We start from the raw sequence: 26035 nt of genomic DNA on the forward strand, positions 1-26035 counted from the left end.
ACTATCACATCAGCTATACCACAGCACAAAATTGAAAGTCCAAAAGAAAAAAAAAATTGGGTTAAATAAAATGATTTTTTAATGTGAAAATTATTTTGTTTAAAGATGTTCCCAAATGATTAGAAAATGGAATAACTTGAACTTCATCCTGTCATATAGCACAGCTTTTTGTGACTGATCCATTTCATTGTCCTCATTCTGGAGATTATCCCATTCCATTAATTCTTCTGGAACAGTGTGAACACAACAGTAGACATTCTTCTGGAGGCAGATGCACGTATTTTCCAACAAAAATAGAGAATAAGTTTTTTCTATCTTTATTGTGATATCATTGACATAATATTGTATAAGGGTTCAGACTGTAAAGAATCTGACTACAATTCAGGAGACCTGGGGTTCAATTCCTGGGTCAGGAAGATCCCCTGGAGAAGGGAATGGCAACTCACTCCAGTGTTCTTGCCTGGAAAATTCCATGGACAGAGGAGCCTGGTGTGATACAGTCTATGGGTTACAAAGATTCGGACATGATTGAGCAACTAACACTTTCACTTTCAAGATGTACAATAGGATGTATATATATATATAGATGTATATATATATATATACATCTATATATATATATAGTGACATATTTACCAAAATATTTTACTGTAAAAACAACTACCACTGGTTTTCATATTCCATGTCAGAAATGGAAATCGTGTTTCTCACTGACCCTAGTACCTTACTCCTTCTGTTCACTCTGAAATAATTCCAGTTTAGTAACGCATTTTTGCCCTGGACTAATTCCTTTAAGTGCTTCAACACACAGTCTCTCCCTTTCATATGTGCCTGTAAATATCTGCCATGTGCTTTCTCCTAAAAATACCCTCTGACACTTAGCCACACAGAGGTAAATGACATTATTCCCTCCACATTCAATTTGAGTTGGGTATAAACTAAAGTTTTGTTCATATCACTCAATGACAAACCAATCTCCATATTACTCAGCAAAAAGGTCAGCAAGGCTGTGTGGGTGGGATACAGAAGTTTACATCATTCAAATTTCCACCTACATCACACTTTATGCAGTAGGGAAAACAACAAGATAAGCCCAACTACATTTTATTTATTAAAGTCTTCAAGAGCTGAGACCACAAAGGAATCTAAAGAGAATATATTCTGAAGTGAGTTGATTGCTGCCTAATTAGAAAATATCAGAATACTTGGAACATTTGTTACATTTTGCCGTGGAATGACTGCAGGTTGTCCTGATGTGATGGAGGGGCTCTCCTAGTGTATCAGAAACCAGGAGTCTGCTTGAGTCTGCATGACCTGAAGCAGTAGAGTGGGGTCTGCAGAAGTACCCAGTGGTGGAGGTTCGACTCAAATGGTAGTTTCTGTCCAGAGAAGTTTTATTGAGGTGGTAGGATGAATTTGGGGATATGCTGGAAAGTAAAAGGACAGGATCTGAGACTTGAATTGCATGGAGCACAAAGTATCACTTATAGATGATGAGGACTGTAGCATGGGTTGTGGGGGGGGGGGGGCAGGAGGGGGCAGGATCTGAAATCTTCTCAATGATCCCAGATCTTGGTGTTCATTGTTCTGTATATTTACTTCACCCTGAGTCAAGATGTATGTAGTGACTAGATTACCATGATGAGAATGTGGAAAAATGTTGGGATGTCACTTCTGGGAACAAAGTAAAGTAACCAGGCTTTCTTACTGGTTCCTCTTTCTTGCATCCTTGATGGCTCACATGGATAAAACCCAGCTGCCCTACCAGGAGGCCATGTGTCAAGGAAGTGAAGGAATTCTCTGGACAATATTGTGTGAACAGGTGAGTCCTTCCAATAGCCTCATGAGTGTGCTTGAAAGTGGACACATGCTGATCCAGTCTTGAGATACCTGCAGCCCTGGATGACACCTTGATTGAAACCTTCTGAGAGCCCCCATTGAAGCATTTAATTAAAGTATAAATTATTAAATAAGAAATATCAATATTTTTCTAATATGCCAATGCAATTCGTTCAGAGAAAAAGTTTAGAACTGAAGATTCCTTCAAATTAGGAGAAAAACTATCCTTACAAATATTAACTGTAAAAATGGAAAGTGTATCACATCCTTTGTATAGAACTGATCCTTCATAGATGTCATGATTGATACAATGGATTTGCAGCTATCAAACCACACATTGAGTGGTCAAGTTGAGGACAGAAATCTAAATTTTATATTAAGATACAGCTAGTTAGAACTAATAAGCAAGAGAACAGGAGAATTTCCTCCTGAGGAGAAGAGGGACACAGACTCTTTCCAGAATATTCCCTTTTCTCCTTTCCCTGTTCTGTTAATATTAACAGGTATCCAGCGATTGGGACAACAGGGACCAACTGGCTAATGATGAGCTTTCAGCACTGAACCCTAAGTTAATATCATTGTAAATACACAATGACTCCTGCTCATTAGTTTGCCTGTTCTGGTATTGTGAATCCACACCTATGTCTCCATCCTTTGTAAGAACTTGCAAAGGTCCAGCCTGAGTCTGTCTTCCTAGCCCATCCTGAGAAAGGTCCCTGAGACTTCATCACACACCAAGAAGGAGAGAAACAGGGAGTCTGTGCTCCTTGGTTATGGACTAGCAGAGATCCAATCCAGCCCAGTAAGTGCTGAGGGAGACAGATGGATGAAGAGAGTTTGGGAGTATGATGTTTTTCTTCTCAACAAGACAAACATGACAGTTGGAACAGTCAGATGGGAGAGTATCAGTGTACAAATTTTGGTTCAGAGACTTATAGCTTATATTCTTATTCCTGGTTGGGGTGTGAGAACTCTCACTCACCAGGTGGGATGCATGAGACAAGTGCTCGGGCCTGATGCACTGGGAAGACCCAGAGGAATTGGGTAGAGGGGGAGGTGGGAGGGGGGATCGGGATGGGGAATACATGTAACTCCATGGTTGATTCATGTCAATGTATGACAAAACCCACTGAAATGTTGTTAAGTAATTAGCCTCCAACTAATAAAAAAAATTTAAAAAGTTAGAAGGTACTTTGAAAGCATAATAAACATATGAATTATGTTTTGAGAAATTCAGGCTGGGAGTTAAAACACAAACAGAGTTACGTTAAAAAAAAGAAGAAGAAGAAGAACTTGGGGTTGAAATTAGTAAAAGTTGACCAACATTTTCTGGCATGGTTTTTATTTTGTGTTATCAAGAATTTTCATTCACACCTTAATATTAAAGTTGATGACAGAGTTTTAATTAGGTCAAGTTATATTGATCCTTAGTTTTGGTTCTTCTTATTAGTTTCTTAAATAGGAAGCAAAAGAAAACACATGAGAGCAATTGAAGGATCTGCTTTATACAGTAATCATTTTAATATTGATAATTGCATTTTGAAAACTAAGGTAATGTAATTATTAATTGTTACATTTGAACCCAAGATATTGTAATTTGCTAATCTGAATACTTGAATTACATTTTTATAATGAGAAAGAAAAAAGAACTCTCACTCAGAGTTCTACTTCCATCCTCACTTGTTCTGGCTGTGACTGGCATCTCCCCGACCACAGCAGTGAATGGGTCTCTGTACATTTCCCCCTCAGAACTTTAAAGAATTCTGAAAACAGTGATGATGAAGTGGATGACATTAACCACCTGCTAAGTCACTTCGGTTGTGTCTAACTCTGTGCAACCCTGTGGACTGTAGCCCGCCAGACTCCTCTGCCCATGGGGTTCTCCAGGTGAGAATACTCAAGTGGGTTGCCACGCCCTCCTCCAGTGGATCTTCCCTACCCAGGGATTGAACCCATGTCTCTTATGCCTCTTGCAATGGCAGGCAGGTCTTTTACCACTAGCACTCCCTGGGAAGCCCAACATTAACCATAATGTCTTGTAATTGAGGGTTTCCTAAGTGCCAGGCTCAAAAGTATGTGTTTTGTTTCTTGCTTGATTTCATATGTTTCTCCTTAGTCTCCTGATAATAAGCACAGATATCATTATTTTAATAAGAGTAAATGAATACAGAATTTTATGTAATTTATACCTGATCATGAGTTAGAAAGCACTGAAGCCTCTGGGCAGTCTGGGCAGATTCCAAACACAGGACCCAAGGGCAGTCCTCCTCCTGCAAACCCAGAGTCCTGTCACCTTCCTGTCAGTCCTGGCAGACTCACTGGTCACTGTGCCCTTCCCTTTAGAGTTTTCCAGAGGACACAGAGGAGGGCCATAGGCAACACTGGCTGCATCTACTATAAGATGGGTTGGCGAGATCACAAGCAACATCTTAAAGAAGAGGGACACAGGAAATTCAGGGAGACTCCCTGTTGATCCTGCTCTTGGATGTTATGTTCACTGTCCACTTTCTCCTTCATGCTTATAATCAGCCTACTCAATCACAAAACATAAATTCAGAGCCTCAGAGTTCATTCTTACCTAGGAAATTGAAAACAGTTTTTAAAAGGTACTTCATACGTACCTGTGATTAGATCCTGCACTTTTGCTTAAAAATATCAGAATGTCTGCGTGTGTGCATGCTGTCAGCTCAGTCGTGTCCGACTCTTTGCAATTCTATGGACCTGCGAGGTCCATACGATAACCGGCCAGGTTCCTCTGTTCATGGGATTCTTCAGGCAAGAATACTGGAGTGGGTTGCCATGCCCTCCTCTAGAGGATCCTCCCTACGCAAGGATCAAACCAGCATCCCTTATGTCTCCTGCATTGGCAGATGGGTTCTTTACCACTAGTGCCACCTAGGAAGCCCTAAAAATGTCTGGATACACTGAGATTTTCTGTGAGGAACTCTGACAACTTCATTTTGAATCCTGTTTGTTCCACTTATGTGGGGACAAGATCTTAGTATACATGAACTTGGGATTGCCCACTGAATTTATTACTTGTTGATACAACCTCTCTGTGAATAAGGACCAAATGAATAATAGATGCCCTCTATGTAGTAAGTGTGTGAAGGATGCACAATGAAACGGCATGATAAATTTTAGATACTCTTAATGATAAGTCTACTTTTCACTTCATTTGACTTAAATATCTGGTGATCTGATTTTATATTTTTCTTAGATTCTTGGCAGGATATTTCATTCTTGTTTATGTATGTATCTTTATCATAGATGTAAAGAAATGACTGAGGCTCATTCATTTCTGCTTCTCCAGAGCCTATACCTTGATGTCACAGAGGAAGCAACAAGAATTTAAAAAAAAAAAAAAAAAAAACACCAGTTCAATACTAAATAAATCTTTCCATTTTTAATAGAAACAAAGTGTGAGCTTATGGCTTCCAAACAGTGGATGGTGCCTGCCAGTGTTTTCGTTTTTCAGATTGTCCCATAGGACCAGAGACAAGAAACGATGTGATTATTTGTGTCTATGTCATGAACTTTCTCTGGGGCCTATTGCTTTTTACTGAAAAGCATTTGCAGCATTCAATAATTGAAAAATCTCTGCAGAGATTTTCAAAAATATGAGGGAAATAGGGCTAGAAAAGAAGGGGAGGATAACTTTATTCTATGGACTGAGACACATTTTGGGAGTTCATGTCACTCTATGCTGCAGAGTCATGACACAGGAAAGCCTTTGCTCTCTCTGCCATATAATCCAAGAAATTTCATTAAATTTGGGGGACTGCACTTCATTACTAAGCACGCTATTTCAAAATGATTGAAATCCTTCACAACAAATGACTTGGGAAGTTCCCAACTTCTCTTAACAACTAGAGGTGCAATTTAGACTTTTTTTCTTCCAGGAAGAAAGAGAGAGGTGCAGAGATTAGCATACACTCCACGTACAAGGGGTGAAATATCCAGGACTCAACCCTGGATCTGCTTATTCCTAGACAAACTCTCAGCCAACTCCACTGTAGCTAATAAGTGTTTCTTTTCTAACCTACTTTGGTCCCAGATGTTAAATGAAGGTAGAACAAGGGATTCATAAGGGATTCTCTTTTGGTTCAGAGTTAACCTGTGACTTATGAAGAGAAGGCCATAATGGAACTAATAAGATTTCACGTGAATCGTCGTGTTTTGCAATCCAGATTTGAAGTCTAAGGTTGAAAAAGTTCTCCTATACAAGATGAAAAGTCTGGTGCAGGTATTGTGAAATTATCAGAAGACAGATTTCAAGAATATATTCTTATGTGTGTGTGTATACCTATATATGTATACACACACAAATATAGGCTTTTCCAGGTGCTAGTAGTGAGGAATCTACCTGCCAATACAGAAGACAAAGAAGATATGGGTTCAATCTCTGGGTAGAGAAGATCGACTGGAGAAGGGAATGGCAACCCATTTCAGTATTCTTTCCTGGGAAATTCTCAGAAGAGAGGAAGCTGGCAAGCTACAGTCCATGGGTTGCAAAGAGTCACACAACAGAACAACTGACCATGCATGCATATACATGTGTGTGAGTATATATATACAGGGTTTCCCTGGTGGCTCAGATGGCAAAGAATCTGCCTGCAATGCAGGAGATCTGGGTTTAATCCCTGGGTTGGGAAAATCCCCTGGAGAAAGAGATATAGATATAGATATAGATATAGATATAGATGACAGAACATTATTCACTCATAATAAGAAGAAAATCCTGCCATTTGTGACAACATGGATGAAAGCAGAGGACAGTATCCTTACTGAAATACACCAGAGAAAGGCAAATATCCTATGATCTCACTTATGTATAGAATCTAAGAAATTAAACTCATAGAACTGTAGACAGAAGAGATATTGGGTGGAGGAAATAGGAAGATATAGGTTAACAGGTGCAAACTTGCCTTTATAAGATGAATAGTTTCTGGGGCTCTAGTATACAATATGATGACTATAGTTAACGCTTCTGTATTATACTCCTGAAATCTGCTGTGATCTGCTTAAGTGTTCTCACATATACACAAAAATAGTAACAGTAACAAGAGCTGAGGGATTATATTAATTAATTTGATTGTCATAATCATTCACAATGTGTGTGTGCATTAAGCTATCATTTTGTACAACTTAAAGAAATGTTCACATTGTACAACCACATAATTCAGTTTCATCAACCACACTTCTATTGGCTGAAAAAGAAAAATAATGAAGTAGTACTATCAGGCTATCACAAAATAGAGTCCAAAAAATGAACAGAGGTCTCACACACTATACATTTTACTGAGATTGTATTGGGTTGAAACAAATAACCCATGTAAAATTTAAAAATTCAAGAGTGTTTCTTTTATTTTAATTGGAGGATAATTACTTTACAATATTGTGATGGCTTTTGCCATACATCAACGTGAATTGGTCATAAGCATACATATGTCCCCTCCCTCCTGAACCCATCTACCACATCCTACCCCACCCTATCCCTTCAGGTTGTCACAGAGCACCAGCGTTGGGTTCCCTGCATCATCCATCAAGCTCTCATTGGCTATCTATTTTACATATGGTAATATATATGTTTCAATGCAAGAGCATTTCTTAAATTTCATTATTTAATCATTGAAAGAAGTTTTGTATGTTAACATCACTTGCATGGTCATCAATCCTGCATGATTATGTGCACTTAACTAAATCATGTTTAAATGTAGCTTGAATTCAAGCAAAGCCAGCCCAACGAAATATATACTTAATAAGTCTTAAAATACAATGCTCATATTTGAGTCAACACTATTTTCTGAAACAGTAAAAACAGAAAAATCAAAGAATGATAAAAATTATGAAGATAACTATGACAGGAAAATATTTTGTGATTATGAGCATTGATCTTCAATTAGGATTCATGTGACAGTCTTGTTTTTTGTAGAGCATTTAGAAATATTCTAAATGAGGGATATATCTAGAATTCTTTTGAAGAAATAAAATTTTTATGACCTGTTTTAATTGTTTTTAATTTTTTTCTTTTTTTCATTTATTTTTATTAGTTGGAGGCTAATTACTTTACAATATTGTAGTGGTTTTCGCCATATAAGGACGTTAATCAGCGATGGATTTACATGTGTTCCCCTTCCTGATCCCCCCTCCAACCTCCCTGCCCATCCCATCCCTCCAGGTCTTCCCAATGCACCAGTCTTAAGCACTTGTCTCAAGCATCCAACGTGGGCTGGTGATCTGCTTCACCATAGATAATATATATGTTTCAATAATATTCTCTCAGATCATCCACCCTCGCCTTCTCCCTTTTAGAGTCCAAAAGTCTATTCTATACATCTATGTCTCTTTTTCTGTCCTGCATGTAGGGTTATCGTTACCATCTTTCTACATTCCATATATATGTGTTAGTATGCTGTAATGGTCTTTATCTTTCTAGCTTACTTCACTCTGTATAATGGGCTCCAGTTTCATCCATCTCATTAGAACTGATTCAAATGAATTCTTTTTAAAGGTTGAGTAATATTCCATTGTGTATATGTACCATGGCTTCTTTACCCATTCGTCTGCTGATGGGCATCTAGGTTGCTTCCATGTCCTGGCTATGATAAACAGTGCTGCAATGAACATTGGGGTACACGTCTCTCTTTCAGATCTGGTTTCCTCGGCGTGTATGCCCAGGAGTGGGATTCCTGGGTCATATGACAGTTCTCTTTCCAGCTTTTTAAGAAATCTCCACACTGTTTTCCATAGTGGCTGTACTAGTTTGTATCTCCACCAACAGCGTAAAAGGGTTCCCTTTTCTCCACACCCTCTCCAGCATTTATTGCTTGTAGACTTTGGGATAGCAGCCATTCTGACCGGCGTGTACTGGTACCTCACTGAGGTTTTGATTTGCATTTCTCTGATAATGAGTGATGTTGAGCATCTTTTCATGTGTTTGTTGGCCATCTGTATGTCTTCTTTAGAGAAATGTCTGTTTAGCTCTTTGGTCCACTTTTTGATTGGGTCATTTATTTTTCTGAAATTCAGCTGCAGGAGTTGCTTGTATATTTTTGAGATTAATCCTTTGTCTGTTTCTTCATTTGCTATTATTTTCTCCAAATCTGAAGGCTGTCTTTTCACCTTGATTATAGTTTCCTTTGTTGTGCAAGAGCTTTTAAGTTTAATTAGGTCCCATGTGTTTATTTTCGCTTTTATTTCCAATATTCTGGGAGGTGGGTCATAGAGAATCTTGCTGTGATTTATGTCAGAGAGTGTTTTGCCTATGTTCTCCTCTAGGAACTTCATAGTTTCTGGCCTTACATTTAGATATTTAATCCATTTTTAGTTTATTCTTGTGTATGCTGTTGGTAAGTGTTCTAGTTTCATTCTTTTACAAGTGATTGACCAGTTTTTCAGCACCACTTGTTAAAGAGGTTGTCTTTTTTCCATTGTATATTCTTGCCTTCTTTGTCAAAGATAAGGTGTCCATAGGTACACGGATTTATCTCTGGGCTTTCTATTCTGTTCCATTGATCTATATTTCTGTCTTTGTGCCAGTACCATACTGTCTTGATGACTGTAGCTTTGTAGTAGAGCCTGAAGTCAAGCAGGTTGATGCCTCCAGTTCCATTCTTCTTTCTGAAGATTGCTTTGGCTATTCGAGGTTTTTTGTATTTCCATACAAATTGTGAAATTATTTGTTCTAGTTCTGTGAAAAACACCGTTAGTAGCTTGATAGGGATTGCACTGAATCTATAGATTGCTTTGGGTAGTATAGCCATTTTCACAATATTGATTCTTCCAATCCATGAACACGGTATGTTTCTCCATCTGTTTGTGTCCTCTTTGATTTCTTTCATCAGTGTTTTATAGTTTTCTATGTATAGGTCTTTTGTTTCTTTAGGTAGATATACTCCTAAGTATTTTATTCTTTTGTTGCAATGGTGAATAGTATTGATTCCTTAATTTCTCTTTCTGTTTTCTCATTGTTAGTGTATAGGAATGCAAGGGATTTCTGTGTGTTAATTTTATATCCTGCAACTTTACTATATTCATTGTTTAGCTCTAGTTATTTTCTTCTAGAGTATTTAGGGTTTTCTATGCAGAGGATCATGTCATCTGCAAACAGCGAGAGTTTTACTTCTTCTTTTCCAATCTGGATTCCTTTTATTTCTTTTTATGCTCTGACTACTGTGGTCAAAACTTCCAAATCTATATTGAATAGTAATGGTGAGAGTGGGCACCCTTGCCTTGCTCCTGACTTTATGGGAAATGCTTTCAATTTTTCACCATTGAGGATAATGTTTGCTGTGGGTTTGTCATATATAGCTTTTAATATGTTGAGGTATCTTCCTTCTATTCCTGCTTTCTGGAGAGCTTTTATCATAAATGGATGTTGAATTTTTTTTTCAAACTTGTAATATTATCAATTTTATTATAGATAATCCAGTAATTTTTTGCTAATTTAACAAATAATATTTCTTATTAATAATGTTATGCAACATGGGGAATTTCTTTTTATTAAGGAAATTTTAAATTATTTCTGTTATTATTACTATTTTTAAGATAGGAATAATAACTAGGAAGACATTTGTGGAAACTCTTTTTGTCTTAGTTCTTTTTTTTTTTTTTTTAATTAGTTGAAGGCTAATTACTTCACAACATTTCAGTGGGTTATGTCATACATTGACATGAATCAGCCATAGAGTTACACGGATTCCCCATCCCGATCCCCCCTCCCACCTCCCTCTCCACCCGACTCCTCTGGGTCTTCCCAGTGCACCAGGCCCGAGCACTTGCCTCATGCATCCCACCTGGGCTGGTGATCTGTTTCACCATAGATAATATACATGCTGTTCTTTCGAAACATCCCACCCTCACCTTCTCCCACAGAGTTCAAAAGTCTGGTCTGTACTTCTGTGTCTCTTTTTCTTTTTTGCATATAGGATTATCGTTACCATCTTTCTAAATTCCATATATATGTGTTTGTATGCTGTAATGTTCTTTATCTTTCTGGCTTACTTCACTCTGTATAATGGGCTCCAGTTTCATCCATCTCATTAGAACTGATTCAAATGAATTCTTTTTAACACCTGAGTAATATTCCATGGTGTATATGTACCACAGCTTCCTTATCCATTCATCTGCTGGTGGGCATCTCGGTTGCTTCCATGTCCTGGCTATTATAAACAGTGCTGCGATGAACATTGGAGTGCATGTGTCTCTTTCAGATCTGGTTTCCTTGGTGTGTATGCCCAGCAGTGGGATTGCTGGGTCATATTGCAGTTCTATTTCCAGTTTTTTAAGAAATCTCCACACTGTTTTACATAGTGGCTGTACTAGTTTGCATTCCCACCAACAGTGTAAGAGGGTTCCCTTTCTCCACACCCTCTCCAACATTTATTGTTTGTAGACATTTGGATAGCAGCCATCCTGACTGGCATGTAATGGTACCTCATTGTGGTTTTGATTTTCATTTCTCTGATAATGAGGGATGTTGAGCATCTTTTCATGTGTTTGTTAGCCATCTGTACGTCTTCTTTGGAGAAATGTCTGTTTAGTTCTTTGGTCCATTTTTTGATTGGGTCATTTATTTTTCTTGAATTGAGCTTCAGGAGTTGCTTGTATATTTTTTAGATTAATCCTTTACCTGTTTCTTGATTTGCTATTATTTTCTCCCAATCTGAAGGCTGTCTTTTCACCTTACTTATAGTTTCCTTTGTAGTGCAAGAGCCTTTAACTTTCATTAGGTCCCATTTGTTTATTTTTGCTTTTATTTCCAATATTCTGGGAGATAGGTCATAGAGGAGCTTGCTGAGATTTATGTCGGAGAGTGTTTTGCCTATGTTCTCCTCTAGGAATTTTATAGTTTTTGGTTTTACATTTAGATCTTTAATCCATTTTGAGTTTATTTTTGTGTATGGTGTTAGAAAGTGTTCTAGTTTCATTCTTTTACAAGTGGTTGACCAGCTTTCCCAGCACCACTTGTTAGAGAGGTTGTCTTTTTTCCATTGTATATCCTTGCCTCTTTTGTCAAAGATAAGATGTCCAAGGTTCATGGATTTATCTCTGGGCTTTCTATTCTGTTCCATTGATCTATATTTCTGTCTTTGTGCCAGTCCCATACTGTCTTGATGACTGTGGCTTTGTAGTAGAGTCTGAAGTCAGGCAGGTTGATTCCTCCAGTTCCATTCTTCTTTCTCAAGATTACTTTGGCTATTCGAGGTTTTTTGTATTTCCATACAAATTGTGAAATTATTTGTTCTAGTTCTGTGAAAAATACCTTTGGTAGCTTGATAGGGATTGCATTGAATCTATAGATTGCTTTGGGTAGAATAGCCATTTTGACAATATTGATTCTTCCAATCCATGAACACGGTATGTTTCTCCATCTGTTTGTGTCCTCTTTGATTTTTTCATCAGTGTTTTATAGTTTTCTATGTATAGGTCTTTTGTTTCTTTAGGTAGATATACTCCTAAGTATTTTATTCTTTTTGTTGCAATGGTGAATGGTATTGTTTCCTTAATTTCTCTTTCTGTTTTTTCATTGTTAGTATATAGGAATGCAAGGGATTTCTGTGTGTTAATTTTATATCCTGCAACTTTACTATATTCATTGATTAGCTCTAGTAATTTTCTGGAAGAGTCTTTAGGGTTTTCTATGTAGAGAATCATGTCATCTGCCAACAGTGAGAGTTTCACTTCTTCTTTTCCTATCTGAATTCCTTTTACTTCTTTTTCTGCTCTGATTGCTGTGGCCAAAACTTCCAACACTATGTTCAATAGTAGTGGTGAGAGTGGGCACCTTTGTCTTGTTCCTGATTTCAGGGGAAATGCTTTCAATTTTTCACCATTGACGGAGATGCTTACTGTAGGTTTGTCATATATAGCTTATATTATGTTGAGGTATGTTCCTTCTATTCCTGCTTTCTGGAGAGTTTTAATCATAAATGAGTGTTGAATTTTGTCAAAGGCTTTTTCTGTATCTATTGAGATAATCATGTGGTTTTTATCTTTCAAGTTGTTAATGTGGTGTATTACATTGATTGATTTGCGAATATTAAAGAATCCTTGCATTCCTGGGATAAAGCTAACTTGGTCATGATGTATGATACTTTTAGTATGTTGTTGGATTCTGTTTGCTAGAATTTTAAGGATTTTTGCATCTATGTTCATCAGTGATATTGGCCTGTAGTTTTCTTTTTCTGTGGAATCTTCATCTGGTTTTGGTATTAGGGTGATGGTGGCCTAATAGAATGAGTTTGGAAGTTTACCTTCTTCTGCAATTTTCTGGAAGAGTTTGAGTAAGATAGGTGTTAGCTCTTCTCTAAATTTTTGGTAGAATTCAGCTGTGAAGCCGTCTGGTCCTGGGCTTTTGTTTGCTGGAAGCTTTCTGATTACAGTTTCTATTTCCATGCTTGTGATGGGTCTGTTAAGATCTTCTATTTCTTCCTGGTTCAGTTTTGGGAAGTTATACTTTTCTAAGAATTTGTCCATTTCTTCCAAGTTGTCCATTTTATTGGCATATAGCTGCTGGTAGTAGTGTCTTATGATCCTTTGTATTTCAGTGTTGTCTGTTGTGATCTCTCCATTTTCATTTCTAATTTTGTTGATTTGGTTCTTCTCCCTTTCTTTCTTGATGAGTCTGGCTAACGGTTTGTCAATTTTATTTACCTTTTCAAAAACACAACTTTTAGCTTTGTTGATTTTGCTATGGTCTCTTTAGTTTCCTTTGCATTTATTTCTGCCCTAATTTTTAATATTACTTTCCTTCTACTAACCCTAGGGTTCTTAATTTCTTCCTTCTCTAGTTGCTTTAGGTATAGAGTTAGGTTATTTATTTGACCTTTTTCTTGTTTCTTGAGGTAAACCTGTAATGCTATGAGCCTTTCCCTTAACACTGCTTTTACAGTGTCCCATAGGTTTTGGGTTGTGGTGTCTTCATTTTCATTCCTTTCTATGCATAGTTTGATGTCTTTTTTAATTTCTTCTATGATTTGTTGGTTATTCAGAAGCATGTTATTTAGCCTCCATACGTTGGAATTTTTAATATTTTTTTTCCTGTAATTGAGATCTAATCTTACTGCACTGTGGTCATAAAAGATGATTGGAATGATTTCAATTTTTTTGAATTTACCAAGACTAGATTTATGGCCCAGGATGTGATCTATTCTGGAGAAGGTTCTGTGTGCACTTGAGAAAAAGGTGAAATTGATTGTTTTGGGGTGAAACGTCCTATAGATATCAATTAGATCTAGCTGGTCCATCGTTTCTTTTAAAGTTTGTGTTTCCTTGTTAATTTTCTGTTTAGTTGATCTATCCATAGGTGTGAGTAGGGTACTAAAGTCTCCCACTATTATTGTGTTATTGTTAATTTCCCCTTTCATACATGTTAGCAATTGCCTTACATATTGTGGTGCTCCTATGTTGGATGCATATATATTTACAATTGTTATCTCTTCTTCTTGGACTGATCCTTTGATCGTTATGTAGTGTCCTTCTTTGTCTCTTTTCACAGCCTTTATTTTAAAGTCTATTTTATCTGATATGAGTATTGCAACTCCTGCTTTCTTTTGGTCTCCGTTTGCAAGAAATATTTTTTTCCAGTCCTTCACTTTTGGTCTGTATGTGTCCCTTGTTCTGAGGTGAGTCTCTTGTAGACAGCATATATAGGGATTTTGCTTTTGTATCCATTCAGCCAGTCTTTGTCTTTTGATTGGGGCATTCAACCCATTTACATTTAAGGTAGTTATTGTTAAGTATGGTCCCATTGCCATTTGCTTTGTTATTTTGGGTTCGCGTTCATACAACCTTTCTCTGTTTCCTGTCTAGAGAAGATCCTTTAGCATTTGTTGAAGAGCTGGTTTGGTGGTGCTGAATTCTCTCAGCTTTTGCTTGTCTGTAAAGCTTTTGAATTCTCCTTCATATCTGAATGAGATCCTTGCTGGGTACAGTAATCTAGGTTGTAGGTTATTCTCTTTCATTACTTTAAGTATGTTCTGCCATTCCCTCTGGCCTGAAGAGTTTCTATTGAAAGATCAGCTGTTATCCTTATGGGAATCCCCTTGTGTGTTATTTGTTGTTTCTCCCTTGCTGCTTTTAGTATTTGTTCTTTATGTTTGATCTTTGTTAATTTGATTAATATGTGTCTTGGGGTGTTTCACCTTGGGTTTATCCTGTTTGGGACTCTCTGGGTTTCTTGGATTTGTGTGACTATTTCCTTCCCCATTTTAGGGAAGTTTTCAGCTATTATCTCCTCAAGTACTTTCTCATAGCCTTTCTTTTTGTCTTCTTCTTCTGGGACTCCTATGATTTGAATGTTGGGGTGTTTCACATTGTCCCAGAGGTGCCAGAAGTTGTCTTCGTTTCTTTTGATTCTTTTTTCTTTTTTCCTCTCTGCTTCATTTATTTCCACCATTTTATTTTCTACCTCACTTATCCTATCTTCTGTCTCTGTTATTCTACTGTTAGTTCCCTCCAGAGTGTTTTTTATCTCATTTATTGCATTATTCATTTTTAATTGACTCTCTTTTATTTCTCCTAGGTCCTTGTTAAACATTTCTTGCTCTTCTCAATCCTTGTCTCCAGGCTATTTATCTGTAACTCCATTTTGTTTTCGAGATTTTGGATAATTTTTATTATCATTATTCTAAATTCTTTTTCAGGTAGATTCCCTAGCTCCTCCTCTTTTGTTTGGCTTGGTGGGCATGTTTAATGTTCCTTTACCTGCTGGGTATTTCTCTGCCTTTTCATCTTATTTAGATTGCTGTGTTTGGGGTGGCCTTTCTGTATTCTGGTAGTCTATGGCTCCTTTTTATTGTGGAGGTTTCCCCCAGTGGTTGGGGTTGGTCAACTAGCTTGTCAGGGTTTCCTGGTTAGGGAAGCTTGCATCAGTGTTCTGGTGGGTGGAGCTGGATAACTTCTCTCTCGGGTGCAATGGAGTGTCCAGTAGTGAGTTTTGAGATGGGTCTGTAGGTTTGGTGTGACTTTGGGCAGCCTGTATATTGATGCTCAGGGCTATGTTCCTGCATTGCTGGAGAATTTGCATGGTATGTCTTGCTCTGGAATTTATTGGCTCTTGGTGGTGCTTGGTTTCAGTGTAGGTATGGAGGCTTTTGGATGATCTCTTATTAATATAGTCAGGAGTCTCTGGTGTTCTCAGGTTTTGGGCTTAAGCCTCTTGCCTCTGGATTTCAGTCTTATTTTTCCTGTAGCCTCAAGACTTCTCCATCCATATAGCACTGATAATAAAACTTCTAGGTTAATGGTAAAAAGATTCTCCACAGTGAGAGACACCAGAGAGGTTCACAGAGTTACATGAAGAAGAGGAGAGGGAGGAGGGAGATAGAGATGAGCAGGAGGAGAAAAAGGGGGACTCAAGAGAAGAGAGACAGCTCTAGGTGGCACTCTGTTCCCTAAGTGTTCTCCGCAGCCCAGAACACCCACAGAGATTCACAGAATTGAACTGAAAGGGGGGAGGGGGTGGAAATAGAGGTGATGTGGGGGAGAAAAAGGAGAATCAAAAGGGGGAGAGAGTAATCAAACCAGTAATCACACTCCTGAGTAAAAATGGGTACTGAAGGTTGGATTCTTAAATGTCCAAAATTGATATCAAATACTGAAAAACAAAGATTAAAAATCTAGAGTAGAGGTTAGACTCTTAAAAATACAATATTATGGCAAAAACCACTACAATATTGTAAAGTAATTAGCCTCTGACTAATAAAAATAAATGAAAAATAAAATAAAGCTTAAAAAATACAATATTAAAACAAGCAAAAACAAAAAAAATTAAGAAATATATATGACATTTACTTTATTTTTTTTTTAATTTTTTATTTTTCAGTGGGTTTTGTCATACATTGATATGAATCAGCCATAGAGTTACACGTATTCCCCATGAAGTTTACTTTAAAAATAGGGTCCCCTCCCTTTTTTTTTGCAAAGTTATAGTGGGTTATAAAAATGAAAATTAAGGAGTAATAGAGGAGTAATAGAGGACTTAGAAAAAAAGAAAGAAAAAAAATTTTAATTAAAAATAATAATAATAGTAAAAATATATTTAGAAATTTCTCTGGAGCTGTTGCGGGCAGTGTGGGTTCAGTTCAGTTTCAGATAGCTCCTTGTTCCAGCTTACACTTCTTGATATCTATACGCCCCTTCCAGTGTAGTTGTGTTAACTACAGGAATTTTAATCTGTTGCACCTGTCACTTCTAAAGCGGTTCCCTTTGTTTATTTGGCTTCTGTTTGCAGGTCTCTTCAGTGTCTAATTTCCGCCCTGACACACGTGGGTGGAGATGGTCTCTTGTTTAGGTTCGCTTGTTCAGTCTTGCTGTGGGGAGGGAGGGGCACTGCAAACAAATATCACCAGCGTGTGTGGGGAGTACTCCTAGTGTTCCGGCCACACTAGGTTTGCCACCGCTCTTGGCGTGTGTGCTTTCCCCGTCCACACTGCTCAGGCTCCAGGCTGCTATACAGGGAGCGGGCCCTGAGTTGAGTGCACTTCTCAGGCCCAAGCCGCTCAGGTTCGGGTTCTCACGTTCGCCACAAAGGCGCAGACTCGGTTGGGCCTGCGTTTTGTGCCTCCCCGGTTAGATCAGCTCAGGGAATCAGGAGCTTGACAAGTGCACTCTCCCCAGGTGCAGCTCAACTTCTTCCCTCCGCAGTCCCAGCCTCAGTTTCCAGGCACGCCAGTCCGTTGCACCTTGTGTCTGTTCTGGGGAGCTGAACTGATCTCTGCCTGCGATCCTCCCGGTGGATGTCAACCATCCAGAATCTCAGGAAGTCTTTGGTTAGTAACTGGAAGCCTGAACCGACTGCGGACCCGGGAAGGGTGGGGGGGCAGACTTGATGGTGGTGGGGGGGGGGTAGGAAAAAAAAAGAGACTGGAAGCCTGTTTGCAGATTGGTAGGGGATGCTGTCTCTGGGACCGAGTTTGCCCTTTTCTCCTCCCCTCCCCCCCCCTCCCCCCCCCGCCCCCCGCCTTCTGCAAACAGCCGGCAGTGCCTTCGGTTAGGGCTTTTCCCACGTTAATTCTCTCTCTCTCTCTCTTGCTATCCCACAGTTTAAGTTGCTATCTCACATTAGCTCCCTCCAATTGCCCTCTGGGCATTCAGGTCTGGTCCTTACCCTAAGCAATGCTGCCCGCTCCTCTCTGTTCAGCATCTGCAGGCATCTGGGGTACTGTTCTGCTGGGAGTTCCTTTTAGGCATGTAATCTGTGAGTTTCATTTATTTTTCCTCCCAGTTATGTTGCCCTCCAAGATTTGAAAACTTCCCCCAGACCCGCCAGTGAAAGGGTTTCCTGGTGTTTGGAAATTTTATTAAGACTCCCTTCTCGGGCCGGATCTCCATCCTAACTCTTTTATCTCTCTTTTTATCTTTTATATTTTGTCCTACCTCCTTTTGAAGACAATGGGCTGCTTTTCTGGGTACCTGACGTCCTCTGCTAGTGATCAGAAGTTGTTTTGTGGAGTTTGCTCAACGTTCGAATGATCTTTCGATGAATTTGTGGGGGAGAAAATGGTCTCCCCTTCCTATTCCTCCGCCATCTTCTAATTTTTTCTTAAAGAGAAAACTGTTGTCTCATTCAAGATTCTTTCTAAAGAGTAGACTGTATTTCACTGAAATCATAGATGTATATATATTCTTTTTTTAAAATTTATTTATGTTTATTTGGAGGATAATTGCTTTACAATATTGTGTTGGTTTCTGCAATATGTCAACAGGAATTGGTCATAGGTTCCAATTTCTGTGAAACAAGTATGGATATAAAGACATGAAGAAACAGGAAAAAAGGAGGAACTGTTCTAAGCTGATAGAATTTGTCACACTGAGAAATACTGCTAAGATCGGGGAGTGTGTGACCTCAGAAATGACTTGATTGATTCCAAATATGGACATGGACTGCATGCTCATTGACTTATGTCCTTTTTCTCAAACTTCTTTTCTTTTTAAAAGGTGTCCAATCTACACAGAGCCCCAAATCTAACAAGTCTCAGAATTCTTCCTGGGCCTCTCAGATGACCCAGAACTGCAACCTTTGCTTTTTATCTTCTCCCTTTCCGTGTACCTGTTCACCATGCTAGGGAACAGGCTTGTCATTCTGGCCGTCACCTCTGACCCCCACCTCCACATACCCATGTACTTCTTCCTCTCCAACCTGTCCTTGCCTAATGTTGGTTTAGTTTCCACCACGGTCCCCAAGATTATTGTGAACATCCAATCTCACAGCAGAGTCATCTATGCGGGATGCCTGACACAGATGTCTACTTTTATCTTCTTTGGAGGTATGTGACGGTCTATGACAGTTTGTGGCCATCTGTCGCCCACTGCATTGTATGGTCATCATGAACCCACGCCTCTGTTGTTTCTTCATTTTGGTGTCTTTTTCTATTGGCCTTGTTGAACTCCCAGGTGCAGAGTTTGGTTCTGTTCCAATTTATCTGCTTCAAGGATGTGGAAATTCCTAATTTCTTCTGTGATCCTTCTTACCTGTTCAACCTTGCCTGTTCTGACACTTTCACCAACAATATACTCACATATTTTGTTGGCAAATTTTTTTGTTTTATCCCTATCTTAGGAATCTTTTTCTCTTATTACAAAATTCTTTCTTCCATTCTGAGAGTTCCATCATTAGGTGGCAAGTGTAAAGCCTTCTCCATCTGTGACTCTCCCCTGGGAGTTTTTTGCTTATTTTATGGAATAGGTCTTTGTGTGTACCTCAGTTCAGCCATCTCACAATCTCCCAGGAAGGATGCAGCAGCCTCGGTGATGTACACTGTGGTCACCCCCATGCTGAACCACTCCATCTACATCTTGAGGAACAGAGACATCAAAAGGACCTTGTGCAGGTTCCTCAGCAAAGCAATCTAGCCTTGGTCCCTGTGCCAATCATTTGGGGGGTATGTCAGAAAATGCAGCAAAACTAAACATGTAGACCTGAAATCCTACGTCTCTCATCTCCTAATTTTTGTAGCTCTTATGGCCTTGATGCCTCTCCTGCTAAACAACTGAGTATTCCTTCTTTTCATATTTTATCAGTGGGACTAGGAGAGTGTACTAGGATTCTTTGTCCAGCTTAATAACTGTATAATTGGTGATTGAATATTAGTATATCTATGGAAATTCTACAGTTTATCAGTGGTGTTCCAAGGATCCTGGAATGATGAAAAGCTCTTTATGTAGATATTTAAATTTATATCCTTTTGCCAGCTCTTATGTACTTTCCACACAATTTTCTCATGTTTCAAGTCTATTTACACATGCTATTTGTGGGGATACACATCACTGCTTCTCAACTTTGGTTTTTATTGAAATCATCTGGAAGCTTAACAACAGTGATGACTGGGTCTGACTATCAGACACTCTGATATTAGATTTGGGTTAGACTTGGGTGTGTCCTATGCAGGGCTTCCCAGGTGGCTCAGATGGTAAAGAATCTGCCTGTAATGTGGGAGACTTGGGTTCAGTCCCTGGGTTAGGAAGATCCCCTGGAGCAGCACACAGCAACCCACTCCATTATTCTTGCCTGGAGAATACCCGTGGACAGAGGAGCCTGGCGGGCTACAGTCCATGGAGTCACAAAGAGTTGGACATGACTGAGTGATTAAGCAAGTGCCCTGAGCATGAGGCTTTTTAAAGTACTCAGATGTATCAAGTGTGTGGCCAAGGTTGAGGACTTCTGATCTCAGATATTTGGTTCCAAAATGATCTGTATGCCTTGGACCCGAATTGATTTTGCACAGTAATCAGAACTCAATGTGGCTGGTGTGCTTGGGTGGGTAGCTGAGTCAACCAAAGAGAGGTTGGATGATGAAGAAATAAAGTGTTCTTGGTTAATATGAAGACTTCATTTTAGAACAGAAATTCTTTTAACAAATAATCTCTCAGACCTTGAGCAAAATATTTCCCCTGAAAAGCTCATTTTTTCCAGCAAAATTAGTTGGGGGCTATGTTACTGAGAAAATGAGATGAATATGTGCAAATGTTATTTAATGGCATAGAAATCTGAAGACCTGCAGGAAATTTAAAAATTCTAACATTTGTTATAACTTTGTTGTTTATTTCTTTTAATTGGAGGTTAATTATTTATAATATTGTAGTGGGTTTTGCCATACATTGAAGTGAATCAGCCATGGGTATACATGTTTTCCCCATCTTGAACCCCCCTCCCACCTCCCTCCCCATCCCATCCTTCTGGGTCATTCCAGTGCACCAACCCTGAGTACTCTATCTCATGCATCAAACTTGGACTGGTGATCTATTTCACATATGACAATAGACATGATTCAATGCTATTCTCTCAAATCATCTCAAATCCTCGCCTTCTCCCACAGAGTCCAACAGTCTGTTCTTTACATCTGTGTCTCTTTTGTTGTTTCGCATATAGGATCATGGTTACCATCTTTCTAAACTCCATATATATGCGTTAATATAATGCATTGGTGTTTTTCTTTATGAGTTACTTCGCTCTGTTTAATAGGATCCAGTTTCATCCACCTCATTAGAACTGATTCAAATGTATTCTTTTTAATAGCTGAGCAATATTCCATTGTGATAGGTACCAGAGTTTTCTTATCCATTCGTCTGCTGATGGACATCTAGGTTGCTTCCATGTCCTGGCTATTGTAAACAGTGCTGCAATGAACATTGGGGTAGTTACACGTACTCTTTCAATTCTGGTTTCCTCAATGTGTATGCCCAGAAGTGGGATTGCTGGGTCATATGGCAGTTCTATTTCTAGTTTTTTAAGGAATCTCCACACTGTTCTCCACAGTGGCTGTACTAGTTTGTATTCCCACCAGCCGTATAAGAGGGTTCCCTTTTCTCCACACCCTCTCCAGCATTTATTGCTTGTAGACTTTTTGATAGCAGCCATCCTGACTGGCGTGTAGTGGTACCTCACTGTGGTTTTGACTTGCATTTCTCTGATAATCAGTGATGTTGAGCATCTTTTTCATGTGTTTGTTAGCCATCTGTATGTCTTCTTTGAAGAAATGTCTGTTTAGCTCTTTGGCCCACTTTTTGATTGGGTCATTTATTTTTCTGGAATTGAGCTGCAGGAGCTGATTGTGTATTTTGGAGATTAATTCTTTGTCCATTGTTTCATTTGCTATTATTTTCTCCCACTCTGAAGGCCGTCTTTTCACCTTGCTTTGTGTGTGTGTGTGTGTGTGTGTGTGTGTGTGTGTGTGTGTGTAATAAAGTTTTATTAAAGTATAAAGGAGATAGAGAAAGCTTCTGACATAGGCATCAGAAGGGGGCAAAAGAGTACCCCCTTGTTAGTGTTAGCAATGGAGTTATATACTCTCCAATGAATCCAAATAATGTCTGGAGGTTGCAAAGACTTCACCAGACCCACTCCCATAATTTACATTTTAAGATAACAGAGTTGGCTAGAAGGTTTAATCCAAAGATTATCCTCAGGCAGGATACATCCTTGTCTTTTCACCTTGCTTATAGTTTTATTCATTGTACAAAAGCTTTTAAGTTTAATTAGGTCCCATTTGTTTATTTTTGCTTTTATTTCTCTTATTCTGGGAGATGGGTCATAGAGGATTCTGCTGTGATTTATGTTGGGGAGTGTTTTGCCTATGTTTTCCTCTAGCTATTTCATAGTTTCTGGTCACACATTTAAATCTTTAATCTATTTTGAGTTTATTTTTGTGTGTGGTGTCAGAAAGTGTTCTAGTTTCATTCTTTTACAAGTGGTTGACCAGTTTTCCCAGCACCACTTGCTAAAGAGATTGTCTTTTCTCCATCGTATATTCTTGCCTCCTTTGTCGAAGATAAGGTGTCCATAAGTACGTGGGTTTATCTCTGGCTTTCTATTTTGTTCCATTGATCTATGTTTCTGTCTTTGGGCCAGTACCATACTGTCTTGATGACTGTTACTTTGTAGTAGAGCCTGAAGTCAGGCAGGTTGATTCCTCCAGTTCCATTCTTCTTTCTCAAGATTGCATTGGCTATTTGAGGTTTTTTGTATTTCCATACAAATTGTGAAATTATTGGTTTCAGTTCTTTGAAAAATAGTTAGTGCCTTGGTAGGGATTGCATTGAATCTATAGATTGCTTTGGGTAGTATACTCATTTTCACTAGATTGAATCTTCCAATACAGGAACATGGTATCTTTTTCCAGCTATTTGTGTCCTCTTTGATTTCTTTCACCAGTGTTTTATAGTTTTCTATATATAGGTCTTTTGTTTCTTTGTGTAGATATAGTCCTAAGTATTTTATTCTTTTTGTTGCAATGGTGAATGGAATTGTTTCTTTGATTTCTCTTTCTGTTTTCTCATTGTTAGTGTATAGGAATGCAAAGGATTTCTGTGTGTTGGTTTTATATCCTGCAACTTTACTATATTCATTGATTAGCTCTAGTAATTTTCTGCTAGAGTCTTTAGGGTTTTCTATGTAGAGGATAATGTCATCTGCAAACAGTGAGAGTTTTACTTCTTGTTTTCCTATCTGGATTCCTTTTATTTCTTTTTCTGCTCTGATTGCTGTGGCCAAAACTTCCAAAACTATGTTGAATAGTAGTGGTGAGAGTGAGCACCCTTGTCTTGTTCCTGACTTTAGGGGAAACTTTTTCAAATTTTCAGCATTGAGGATAATGTTTGCTGTGGGTTTGTCATATATAGCTTTTATTATGTTGAGGTATGTTCCTTCTATTCCTGCTTTCTGGAGGGTTTTTTATTATAAATGGATGTTGAATTTTGTCAAAGGCTTTCTCTGCATCTACTGAGATAATCATACCAAAGCAATCTTGAGAAAGAAGAATGAAAGTGGAGGAATCAACCTGCCTGGCTTCAGGCTCTACTACAAAGACAAAGTCATCAAGACAGTATGGTTCTGGCCCAAAGACAGAAACATAGATCAATGGAACAAAATAGAAAGCCCAGAGATAAATCCATGCACCTATGGACACCTTATCTTCGACGAAGGAGGTAAGAATATACAATGGAGAAAAGATAATCTCTTTAGCAAGTGGTGCTGGGAAAACTGGTCAACCACTTGTAAAAGGATGAAAATAGAACACTTTCTAACACCATACACAAAAGTAAACTCAAAACGGATTAAAGATCTAAATGTAAGACAAGAAACTATAAAATTCTTAGAGGAAAATATAGGCAAAACACTCTCCAACATAAATCACAGCAGGATCCTCTACGACCCACCTCCTGGAATATTGGAAATAAAAGCAAAAATAAACAGATGGGACCTAATTAAACTTAAAAGCTTTTGCACAACGAAGGAAACTATAAGCAAGGTGAAAAGACAGACTTCAGAATGGGAGAAAATAATAGCAAACAAAGCAACTGACAATTAATCTCAAAAATATACAAGCAACTCCCATTTACAGAGTGAAGTAAGCCAGAAAGATAAAGAACATTACAGCATACTAACACATATATACGGAATTGAGAAAGATGGTAACGATAACCCTATATGCAAAACAGAAAAAGAAACACAGAAGTACAGAACAGACTTTTGAACTCCGTGGGAGAAGGTGAGGGTGGGATGTTTCAAAAGAACAACATGTATATTATCTATGGTGAATCAGATCACTAGCCCAGGTGGGATGCATGAGACGAGTGCTCGGGCCTGGTGCACTGGGAGGACCCAGAGGAGTCGGGTGGAGAGGGAGGTGGGAGGGGGGATCGGGATGGGGAATACGTGTAACTCAATGGCTGATTCGTGTCAATGTATGACAAAACCCACTGAAATGTTGTGAAGTAATTGGCCTCCAACTAATAAAATAAAATTAAAAATATATATATATATATACAAGCAACTCCTACACCTCAAGTCCAGAAAAGTAAACAACTCAAAAAATGGGCCAAAGAACTGAACAGACATTTCTCCAAAGAAGACATACAGATGGCTAACAAACACACGAAAAGACACTCAACATCACTCATTATCAGAGAAATAGAAATCAAAACCACAATGAGATACCATTACACGCCAGTCAGGATGGCTGCTATCCAAAAGTCTACAAGCAATAAATTCTGGAGAGGGTGTGGAGAAAAGGGAACCCTCTTACACTGTTGGTGGAAATGAAAACTAGTACAGCCACTATGGAGAACAGTGTGGAGATTCCTTAAAAATCTGGAAATAGAACTGCTATTTGACCCAGCAATGCCACTACTGAGAATACACACAGAGGAAACCAGAATTGAAAGAGACACATGTACCCCAATGTTCATCGCAGCACTGTTTATAATAGCCAGGACATGGAAGCAACCTAGATGTCCATCAGCAGATGAATGGATAAGAAAGCTGTGGTACATAAACACAATGGAATGTTACTCAGCCATTAAAAAGAGTACATTTGAATCAGTTCTAATGAGGTGGATGAAACTGGAGCCTATTACACAGAGTGAAGTAAGCCAGAAAGAAAAACACCAGTACAGTTTACTAATACATATATATGGTATTTAGAAAGATGGTAACAATAATCCTGTAAGTGAGACAGCAAAAGAGACACAGTATATAGGACAGTCTTTTGGACTCTGTAGGAGAGGGTGAGGGTGGGATGATTTGGGAGAATGACATTGAAACATATATATTATCATATGTGAAATGAATCACCAGTCCAGGCTCAATGCATGAGACAGGGTGCTCGGGGCTGGTGCACTGGGATGACCCAGAGGGATGGGATGGGGAGGGAGGTGGGAGGGGGTTCAGGATAGGGAACACATGTACACCCGTGGCAGATTCATGTCAATGAATGACAAAACCACTACAATATTGTAAAGTAATTAGCCTCCAATTGAAATAAATAAATAAAATAAAATAAAAAATCAGCAGCTTTCTAATATGCCAATGTATTCAATTAGAGTAAAAACTAGAGCTGATGACATATTCAAATAAGCAAATAATAAAAATGTGTAAAACTCTATCCTATAAAATGCCAACCAAAGCAAAGGCTAAGAAAAAGAAAATAAGCTATCTTGGTGGTGGTTTAGTTGCTAAGTCGTGTCCGACTCTTGTAGCCCCATGGACTGTAGCCTGTCAGGCTTCTCTGTCCATGAGATTCTCCAAGCAAGAATACTGGAGTGGGTTGCCATTTCCTTCTACAGGAGATCTTCCTTACCCAGGAATCAAACCCGGGTCTTCTTTGTTGCAGGCAGATTCTTTACTGACTGAGCTACAAGGGAAGCCCCAAGTTATCCTTAGAGACAAATAATAACTAAGAAAATGAAAAAA

General features: G+C 38.6%; 1 pseudogene; it reads left to right on the forward strand.

Moving 5' to 3' along the window:
- Positions 1–18904: 18904 nt before the first annotated feature.
- On the forward strand, positions 18905–19698 carry LOC136156535 (olfactory receptor 7E24-like; annotated as a pseudogene).
- Positions 19699–26035: the final 6337 nt, after the last annotated feature.

This window comes from Muntiacus reevesi, chromosome 1 (genome assembly GCF_963930625.1).
Source record: "Muntiacus reevesi chromosome 1, mMunRee1.1, whole genome shotgun sequence".
NCBI lineage: Eukaryota > Metazoa > Chordata > Mammalia > Artiodactyla > Cervidae > Muntiacus > Muntiacus reevesi.